Here is a 10,448-nt window from a genome sequence, read left to right on the forward strand (position 1 = left end):
CCCGGTGAATAAATCTGCTGGACCCGACGGACTCCCTGTAGAATTTTACAGAAAGTTGTGGTTTTTAATTGGTGACACGTTTACATGCATTGTCAATGAGATTTTTAACGAGCAGACGATACCTGCAGATTTTAAAGACAGCAAAATTGTACTTCTACCGAAAAACAAAGGGACGAAAAGTTTAAACAATTACCGCCCTATTTCACTTTTAAACTCTGACTACAAAATAGTATGCAGGATTTTAAAAAAGAGACTTTTCCCTCTGACCGACAAATTAATTAGTCAACATCAGTCATGTGCAGCAAATAGAAGTATTTTTAATACGATTTCTGAATATAGAGACATCATCGCCTTAGCATCGGTTTCCAATATCAAATGTGCTTTACTTTTTATAGATTTTACTAAGGCTTTCGACTCGGTGAATCACCGCTTCCTATTTGAGGTACTGACAAAAATGGGACTCGTCCACAAAACAGTTAATGTTATAAAAAACGTTGCTACTGGTCTGAACGCTAAATTAGCTGTCAACTGTCAGCTGACTCGGCAAATTCAAATAAACCGCGGCATCCCACAGGGAACTCCATTATCTATGTTTTTGTTTTTTGTGTCCTTAGAGCCCTTTTTAAGAAGTGTTCATGAAAGGTTAAAGGGCATAACTGTAACTGGCAGGAAAACTGTAGTGAGAGCCTATGCTGACGATGTTGGTGTCGTCATAAGAGGGCAAGATGATGTAATTCGACTAGGGGCCATTCTTCAAAACTACTGCCACGCATCGGGTGCGACAACAAACGAAAATAAAAGTACAATCCTGGGAATGCGGGGTCTTGAACGGATACAAATCGATTGGGCGAAGTCAGTTACCACACATAAAACCCTGGGGACAATCCTGACGGCATGTCCAATGAGGATGACAGCCCTCAATTGGAAAGAGGTTTTAACAAAGATTCAAGGGGGACTTATTGAGAACTCACAACGACTTATGAACCAGGTTCAGAGGGTCAGGTTCATTAACTTATGCATTCTCTCAAAGGCATTCTATATGGCACAAGTTTGTCCCTTGCCGAAGTTGATAGCTCAGAAAATAATGTCGAGGGTTGCAAATTTCTTATGGAAGGGGGAAATCTTCAGGGTTAACCTAAGAACTGCGACTTTACATCCTAGAAATGGAGGCGTCGGACTGGTGGACATACGCAATAAAGCTTCTGCGCTTTTCATAGAAAGATCTTTAAACATATTTCACGCCAACCCCGGCAGTATTACTACACAATTGTTTAAATGTGTCCAACCAGAACGCCTTCAACCACCGGCAGACGTACAAAAAATTAACCCCCGACTGCGATACGTTAGGATCTTGTACACAGAATTGAGCTATGTTAACGGGAAACTCAGAACTTCACTGCACATTACAGCCAGAGATATCATGAGACAAAGACAACAATATGAAGGACAAAATAAAATTGCCACGAAATATATCAGTCACACCTGGGATGCAATTTGGGAGAATATTAATTTTAACGGGCTCAGTTCAGATGTGGTAACGGCATGGTACAAAGCCGTCAATAATATTGTCAGCACCAACGAGCGGCTTTATAAAATTGGGAAAGCTGAAACCCCCTTATGTCAGAAATGTAAACTAGTTGACACTGTGATTCACAGATTTACGTGTGCTGGAAATCTCAACAATTGGCATTGGCTCAGGAAAAGTCTTGCACTACTGCAACGAACGTCACCCAATTCCATTACTCCTATGGTGCTTTTCAGACCTGAAACTAAATATTACCCGAAAACCAAAAATAATGCAATACACTGGTTAATGGGACAGTTTGTCCATTACATTATCAATAAAATAGGTGGTGACGACGAAACGGAATTCAAGCTTTTTATGCAAATGGAGTAGAGCAACATTCAGCAATATGCAGACCACAGGAAATTGTATGGAAACATGTTGATCATTTTATTCGAATGAATAGGTGTTGGTTAAAGCGCACAGTCTAACACTAAATTTACTATTTAATGGTAATGAAGAAGTGAAGTATGAATCTACGTTCAAGATGAAGGAAATGCCTCTTCTTTTATCCATTCATGTTACGTCTGCCCCCCAATAAGTGTCTCATAAATGCTCGCTGTATATTGCAGTATAATCACATGTTTCTTACTCGAATATCTGTTGACTGAAAACTCGAATGACGGCTTTGCAATGGGATCTCACCCCCAGGTGTCGTACAACCAGTGCTCCTTACCACAATAAAGAGATCAGGCGAAATATATACACGACTATACCCGCTTTTCCATAACAATTAAAATGCACTGAATGAGCCATTCGGTGGGAGTGATGGTGGGGGCATCGTGGCCAGGCCTCGAGTTCTTTGACCCCTGCCCTCGTTGTCCCCGCCATGCGCCTCCTGATATGCTTCCTTATAAAAAACAATAAAAAGCGGTCCAAGGCGCCAGACTAAAGGAAAAGTGGCTAAATAAGTAAAAAAAACAAAAAAAATAAAAAAAAGGTGGCCGAGGGGTTAAGGCGATGGACTACTAATCCAATGTGCTCTGCACGCGTGGGTTCGAAAAAAAAAAAAAAAAGCTAGTTCAGTCGGAAGAGCGTGAGACTCTTAATCCCAGGGTCGTGGGTTCGAGCCCTATGCTGGGCGGAACGGAATTTTGTTCCGCTGCAGATGTAAATTACCGTTTTTCTGATTAACGTGATGTAATGGAAATAGCAACTTTAAACTGTGCCTACGTCTCTGTCAGTCGCAAGGAAACTGTATTTGAAGGTGAAGGTGATTTTGTAGACATGTGTGAAAGACATGTTCTGAAATGCAAGTGTTGTTGTTTGGAGAGCACATCGGTTACGTGTCAGATGTGTAGCGAAGAAGTAATGGGTCGCCATAGCTGCAAATATTAGCCGGTAATATCAGTGTTGTTTAAAAAAAAAAAAAAGTTGGCAGACGTTCGCTTAGCGTGTGAAAGGTCTCGGGTTCAAGCCCCGGCGCCTATATGTTTTGTGGTCAGTGCATGGTAAGTTTTGGTCGCGGCGAACCTAAAGGCACGCAAGAAGTTGCAAAACCAGCGTCACAGACTGATATTATGTATACTGACGTAAGGAGAGCAAAATGTAAGTGTGGGGACCGGCTGTTATCGAGGTGTCATCGAGTGCAGATTTGTCTAAGGTATCACGGCTTAACGTCATTGAAGTCTACAGAGTGGACAACACGCTCGTCTTACTCAGATAGGTGTTCGAACTCTATTTTCGACGTTATGCGTGCCACTTTCATTGTGGCCAACTACGATTCGATACAGAATGCACGAAACCTGGAAGACACCCTCACTGATACATAGAGAGAAGTGTTTGTCTCCGGAATAATGGGAGTGCAAGGGTCTGTGACGTTGATATGGCTGCATGTAGCACTATTGGTCAACGGGGTGGTGGGCGTAGCTCAGATGGTAGAGCGCTCGCTTAGCGTGCGAGAGTTACTGGGATCGATACCCAGCGCCTTCAGAATTTTTAACACACCTACATGATGAAGTAGCTCATATGGTAGAGTGCTTGCTTAGCGTGCGAGAGGTACTGAGATCGATACCCAGCGCCCCCAGAATTTTTAACACACCTACATGCACACCTTTCCATGCAAGTGGAATAATTCACAACCAGCAGAGGTCTCTAGGCAGATACAAGCGAACGATTAGCATCCACAATTGGCAAGCGTGCTTTTATTCGTGCGCAGGAAGCACCCTCCTCCCACACCTACACTTCATTTAGAAACAGTACAAGTGTTCCCATAAGATTCTGAAGCGTACGTCGGAAAGATCTGCCTTTCGCCGAGTTCACGTAAATCCCACTGCACGTTCCCATTCTTTGCGTGCAGTCGGCTGCTACTGGTGTTGCTGGTTGTGACTGCTGATAACAGATGCCGTAGCAATCAATTCATGGAGTGAGTTGTATGTTTTGGGATAGTCTGTCTCTGACAAGCAAGCACAGGTGATATAGGTGCGAACACAGGAAGCTTGCAGTCCCTCGCTGCCAGCAGACACAGAGCGGCCACACTAGGAGAGCGGCCTAAGCCGTAGGCGAAATGTGCTCATTCGCTTTGGCGCGACCTCGAACTATAAATAAGGCTGTCACTAGCGTGAGCGTCGTGTAAAGTCGGAAAAGTCGGCTTCATGGGTGATTGCCAAGTTTGGGGAGCGTTTCGTAGTATGATCAGTGCAATGGAGAAGCGGAAACTTGTTGTGGCCCAGTGTTTTGCAGTTGGACGACAAGAGTGGTACACAGTAGCAAAGAGCGAGGCACTGAGTTGGCATGAACAATGGAGTGCACAATGGGGCTCGAGATGTGCTTGTTACCTCTGGTGCTGTGTGATTGTCGACAAGAAGTGAAATGGACCAACTTGTGACCTCCCTTTAAATTGAAAACTTTAAATACAGACTGTATTTGCATTCGTAATACCAGAGCATCGAAAGTACTTGGAACTCTTGTGTATATGAACGTGTCCGCGCCTTTGTACTCTGGTCCTCCAACGCTACAAACCAACCAACCATCGTTTCCGTGCACATCAGAGTCGCAAAGAATGGAGAATAGCCAGGCTTGATCGTGTGTGCAGCCGTAGCTCAGTTGGCAGATGTTCGCTTAGCGTGTGAAAGGTCTCGGGTTCAAGCCCCGGCGCCTCCATGTCTTGTGGTCAGTGCATGTTAAGTTTTGGTCGCGGCGAACATGAAGGCACGCAAGAAGTTGCAAAACCAACGTCACAGACTGATATGATGTATACTGACATAAAGAGAGCAAGATGTAAGTGTGGGGACAGGCTGTTATCGAGGTGTCATCGAATGTAGATCTGTATAAGGTATCACGGCTTAAGGTCATTGAAGTCTAGAGAGTGGACAACACGTTCGTCTTACTCAAATAGGTGTCCGAACTCTATTTTCGACGTTATGCGTGCCACTTTCATTGTGGCCAACTACGATTCGATACAGAATGCACGAAACCTGAAAGACACCCTCACTGATACATAGAGAGTAGTGTTTGTCTGCGGAATAATGAGAGTACAAGGGTCTGTGACGTTGATATAGCGGTATGTAGCACTATTAGTCAACCGGGGATGGGAGGGGGTGGCGTAGCTCACTTGGTAGAGCGCTCCCTTAGCGTGCGAGAGGTACTGGGATGGATACCCAGCGCCTCCAGAAATTTTAACACACCTACATGCGCACCTTGGCATGTAAGTTTAATAATTCACAACCAGCAAAGGTGTCTAGGCAGATACAAGCGAACGATTAGCATCCACAATTGGCAAGCGTTCTTTTAATTCGTGCGCAGGAAGCAACCTCCTCCCACACCTACACTTAATTTAGAAACAGTACAAGTGTTCCCATAAGATTCTGAAGCGTACGTCGGAAATATCTGCCTTTCACCGAGTTCACGTAAATCCCACTGCACGTTCCCATTCTTTGCGTGCAGTCGGCTGCTACTGGTGTTGCTGGTTGTGACTGCTGATAACAGATGCCGTAGCAATCACTTCATGGAGTGAGTTGTATGTTTTGCAATAGTCTGTCTCTGACAAGCAAGCACAAGTGATATAGGTGCGAACACAGGAAGCTTGCAGCCCCTCGCTGCCTGCAGACACAGAGCAGCCACACTAGGAGAGCGGCCTAAGCCGTAGGCTAAATGTGCTCACTCGCTTTGGCGCGACGTCGAACTATAAATAAGGCTGTCACTAGCGTGAGCGTCGTGTAAAGTCGAAAAAGTCGGCTGCATGGGTGTTTGCCAAGTTTGGGGAGCGTTTCGTAGTATGATCAGTGCAATGGAGACGCGGAAACTTGTTGTGGCCCAGTGTTTTGCAGTTGGACGACAAGAGTGGTACACAGTAGCAAAGAGCGAGGCACTGAGTTGGCATGAACAATGGAGTGCACAATGGGGCTCGAGATGTGCTTGTGACCTCTGGTGCTGTGTGATTGTCGACAAGGAGTGAAGTGGACCAATTTGTGACCGCCCTTTCCATTTAATACCTTAAAAACAGACGGAATTTGCATTCGTAATACCAGAGTATCGAAACTACTTGGAACTCTTTTGTATATGAACGTGTCCGCGCCTTTGTACTCTGGTACCTTCGCCGCTACAAACCAACCAACCATCGTGTCCGTGCACATCAGAGTCGCAAAGAATGGAGAATAGCCAGGCTTAGTCGTGTGTGCAGCCGTAGATCAGTTGGCAGATCGTTCGCTTAGCGTGTGAAAGGTCTTGGGTTCAAGCCCCGGCTCCTACATGTTTTGTGGTCAGAGCATAGTAAGTGTTTGTCGCGGCGAACATAAAGGCTCGCAAGGAGTTGCAAATCCAGCGTCACAGACTGATATGATGTATACTGTCATAAGGAGAGCAAGATGTAAGTGTGGGGACCGGCTGTTATCGTGGTGTCATCGAGTGCAGATCTGCTTAGGTATCACGGCTTAACGTCATTGAAGTCTAGAGAGTGGACAATACGTTCGTCTTACTCAGAGCGGTGTCCGAACTCTATTTTCGACGTTATGCGTGCCACTTTCATTGTGGCCAACTACGATTCGATACAGAATGCACGAAACCTGAAAGACACCCTCACTGATACATAGAGAGTAGTGCTTGTCTGCAGAATAATGGGAGTACAAGGGTCTGTGACGTTGATATAGCTGTATGTAGGACTATTAGACAAACGGAGATGGGAGGGAGAGGCGTAGCTCATTTGGTAGAGCGCTCGCTTAGGGTGCGAGAGGTACTGGGATCGATACCCAGCGCCTCCAGAATTTTTAACACTCCTACATGCGCACCTTGCCATGCAAGTGGAATAATTCCCAACCAGCAGAGGTGTCTAGGCAGATACAAGCGAACGATTAGCATCCACAATTGGCAAGCGTTCTTTTATTCGTGCGCAGGAAGCACCCACCTCGCACACCTACACTTAACTTAGAAACAGTACAAATGTTCCCATAAGATTCTCAAGCCTACGTCGGAAAGATCTGCCTTGCGCCGAGTTCACGTAAATCCCACTGCACGTTCCCATTCTTTGCGTGCAGTCGGCTGCTACTGGTGTTGCTGGTTGTGACTGCAGATAACAGATGCCGTAGCAATCACTTCATGGAGTGAGTTGAATGTTTTGCGATAGTCTGTCTCTGACAAGCAAGCACAGGTGATATAGGTGCGAACACAGGAAGCTTGCAGCCCCTCGCTGCCTGCAGACACAGAGCAGCCACACTAGGAGAGCGGCCTAAGCCGTAGGCGAAATGTGCTCATTCGCTTTGGCGCGACGTCGAACTATAAGTAAGGCTGTCACTAGCGTGAGCGTCGTGTAAAGTCGGAAAAGTCGGCTGCATGGGTGATTGCCAAGTTTGGGGAGCGTTTCGCAGTATGATCAGTGCAATGGAGACGCGGAAACTGGTTGTGTCCCAGTGTTTTGCAGTTGGACGACAAGAGTTTTACACAGTAGCAAAGAGCGAGGCACTGAGTTGGCATGAACAATGGAGAGCACAATGGGGCTCGAGATGTGCTTGTTACCTCAGGTGCTGTGTGATTGTCGACAAGGAGTGAAATGGACCAATTTGTGACCGCCCTTTCCATTTAAGACGTGAAAAACAGACGGAATTTGCATTCGTAATACCAGAGTATCGAAACTACTTGGAACTCTTGTGTATATGAACGTGTCCGCGCCTTTGTACTCTGGTACCTTCGCCGCTACAAACCAACCAACCATCGTGTCCGTGCACATCAGAGTCCCAAAGAATGGAGAATAGCCATGCTTGGTCGTGTGTGCAGCCGTCGCTCAGTTGGCAGATCGTTTGCTTAGCGTGTGAAAGGTCTCGGGTTCAAGCTCCGGCTCCTCCATGTTTTGTGGTCAGTGCATGGTAAGTGTTGGTCGCGGCGAACATAAAGGGACGCAAGAAGTTGCAAAACCAGCGTCACAGACTGATATGATGTATACTGTTATAAGGAGAGCAAGATGTAAGTGTGGTGACCGGCTGTTATCGTGGTGTCATCGAGTGCAGATCTGTCTTAGGTATCACGGCTTAACGTCGTTGAAGCCTAGAGAGTGGACAACACGTTCGTCTTACTCAGTGCGGTGTCCGAATTCTATTTTCGAGGTTATGCGTGCCACTCTTAATGTGGCCAACTACGATTCGATACAGAATGCACGAAACCTGAAAGACACCCTCACTGATACATAGAGAGTAGTGTTTGTCTGCGGAATAATGGGAGTGTAAGGGTCTGTGACGTTGATGTGGCTGTATGTAGCACTATTAGTCAACGGGGGGGGTGGGCGTAGCTCAGATGGTAGAGCGCTCGCTTAGTGTGCGAGAGGTACTGGGATCGATACCCAGCGCCTCCAGAATTTTTAACACTCCTACATGCGCACCTTGCCATGCAAGTGGAATAATTCCCAACCAGCAGAGGTGTCTAGGCAGATACAAGCGAACGATTAGCATCCACAATTGGCAAGCGTCCTTTTATTCGTGCGCAGGAAGCACCCACCTCGCACACCTACACTTAACTTAGAAACAGTACAAATGTTCCCATAAGATTCTCAAGCCTACGTCGGAAAGATCTGCCTTGCGCCGAGTTCACGTAAATCCCACTGCACGTTCCCATTCTTTGCGTGCAGTCGGCTGCTACTGGTGTTGCTGGTTGTGGCTGCTGATAACAGATGCCGTAGCAATCACTTCATGGAGTGAGTTGAATGTTTTGCGATAGTCTGTCTCTGACAAGCAAGCACAGGTGATATAGGTGCGAACACAGGAAGCTTGCAGCCCCTCGCTGCCTGCAGACACAGAGCAGCCACACTAGGAGAGCGGCCTAAGCCGTAGGCGAAATGTGCTCATTCGCTTTGGCGCGACGACGAACTATAAGTAAGGCTGTCACTAGCGTGAGCGTCGTGTAAAGTCGGAAAAGTCGGCTGCATGGGTGATTGCCAAGTTTGGGGAGCGTTTCGCAGTATGATCAGTGCAATGGAGACGCGGAAACTGGTTGTGTCCCAGTGTTTTGCAGTTGGACGACAAGAGTTTTACACAGTAGCAAAGAGCGAGGCACTGAGTTGGCATGAACAATGGAGAGCACAATGGGGCTCGAGATGTGCTTGTTACCTCAGGTGCTGTGTGATTGTCGACAAGGAGTGAAATGGACCAATTTGTGACCGCCCTTTCCATTTAAGACGTGAAAAACAGACGGAATTTGCATTCGTAATACCAGAGTATCGAAACTACTTGGAACTCTTTTGTATATGAACGTGTCCGCGCCTTTGTACTCTGGTACCTTCGCCGCTACAAACCAACCAACCAACGTGTCCGTGCACATCAGAGTCCCAAAGAATGGAGAATAGCCAGGCTTGGTCTTGTGTGCAGCCGTAGCTCAGTTGGCAGATCGTTCGCTTAGCGTGTGAAAGGTCTCGGGTTCAAGCTCTGGCTCCTCCATGTTTTGTGGTCAGTGCATGGTAAGTGTTGGTCGCGGCGAACATAAAGGGACGCAAGAAGTTGCAAAACCAGCGTCACAGACTGATATGATGTATACTGTTATAAGGAGAGCAAGATGTAAGTGTGGTGACCGGCTGTTATCGTGGTGTCATCGAGTGCAGATCTGTCTTAGGTATCACGGCTTAACGTCATTGAAGCCTAGAGAGTGGACAACACGTTCGTCTTACTCAGAGCGGTGTCCGAATTCTATTTTCGACGTTATGCGTGCCACTCTTAATGTGGCCAACTACGATTCGATACAGAATGCACGAAACCTGAAAGACACCCTCACTGATACATAGAGAGTAGTGTTTGTCTGCGGAATAATGGGAGTGTAAGGGTCTGTGACGTTGATGTGGCTGTATGTAGCACTATTAGTCAACGGGGGGGTGGGCGTAGCTCAGATGGTAGAGCGCTCGCTTAGGGTGCGAGAGGTACTGGGATCGATACCCAGCGCCTCCAGAATTTTTAACACTCCTACATGCGCACCTTGCCATGCAAGTGGAATAATTCCCAACCAGCAGAGGTGTCTAGGCAGATACAAGCGAACGATTAGCATCCACAATTGGCAAGCGTTCTTTTATTCGTGCGCAGGAAGCACCCACCTCGCACACCTACACTTAACTTAGAAACAGTACAAATGTTCCCATAAGATTCTCAAGCCTACGTCGGAAAGATCTGCCTTGCGCCGAGTTCACGTAAATCCCACTGCACGTTCCCATTCTTTGCGTGCAGTCGGCTGCTACTGGCGTTGCTGGTTGTGACTGCTGATAACAGATGCCGTAGCAATCACTTCATGGAGTGAGTTGAATGTTTTGCGATAGTCTGTCTCTGACAAGCAAGCACAGGTGATATAGGTGCGAACACAGGAAGCTTGCAGCCCCTCGCTGCCTGCAGACACAGAGCAGCCACACTAGGAGAGCGGCCTAAGCCGTAGGCGAAATGTGCTCATTCGCTTTGGCGCGACGTCGAACTATAAGTAAGGCTGT

General features: G+C 46.8%; 3 non-coding genes across 3 annotated transcripts; all 3 read left to right on the forward strand.

The window, feature by feature from the left end:
- Positions 1 to 6,689: 6,689 nt before the first annotated feature.
- Trnap-agg (transfer RNA proline (anticodon AGG)) lies at positions 6,690 to 6,762 on the forward strand. The gene has a single exon. It is a non-coding gene; the product is annotated as a tRNA-Pro (tRNA).
- A 1,506-nt stretch (positions 6,763 to 8,268) lies between these two features.
- Positions 8,269 to 8,342, forward strand: Trnat-agu (transfer RNA threonine (anticodon AGU)). The gene has a single exon. It is a non-coding gene; the product is annotated as a tRNA-Thr (tRNA).
- A 1,505-nt stretch (positions 8,343 to 9,847) lies between these two features.
- Trnap-agg (transfer RNA proline (anticodon AGG)) lies at positions 9,848 to 9,921 on the forward strand. Its single transcript has one exon. It is a non-coding gene; the product is annotated as a tRNA-Pro (tRNA).
- The last annotated feature ends 527 nt before the right edge of the window (positions 9,922 to 10,448 follow it).

This window comes from Schistocerca gregaria, chromosome 3 (genome assembly GCF_023897955.1).
Source record: "Schistocerca gregaria isolate iqSchGreg1 chromosome 3, iqSchGreg1.2, whole genome shotgun sequence".
In the NCBI taxonomy this organism is placed as follows: domain Eukaryota; kingdom Metazoa; phylum Arthropoda; class Insecta; order Orthoptera; family Acrididae; genus Schistocerca; species Schistocerca gregaria.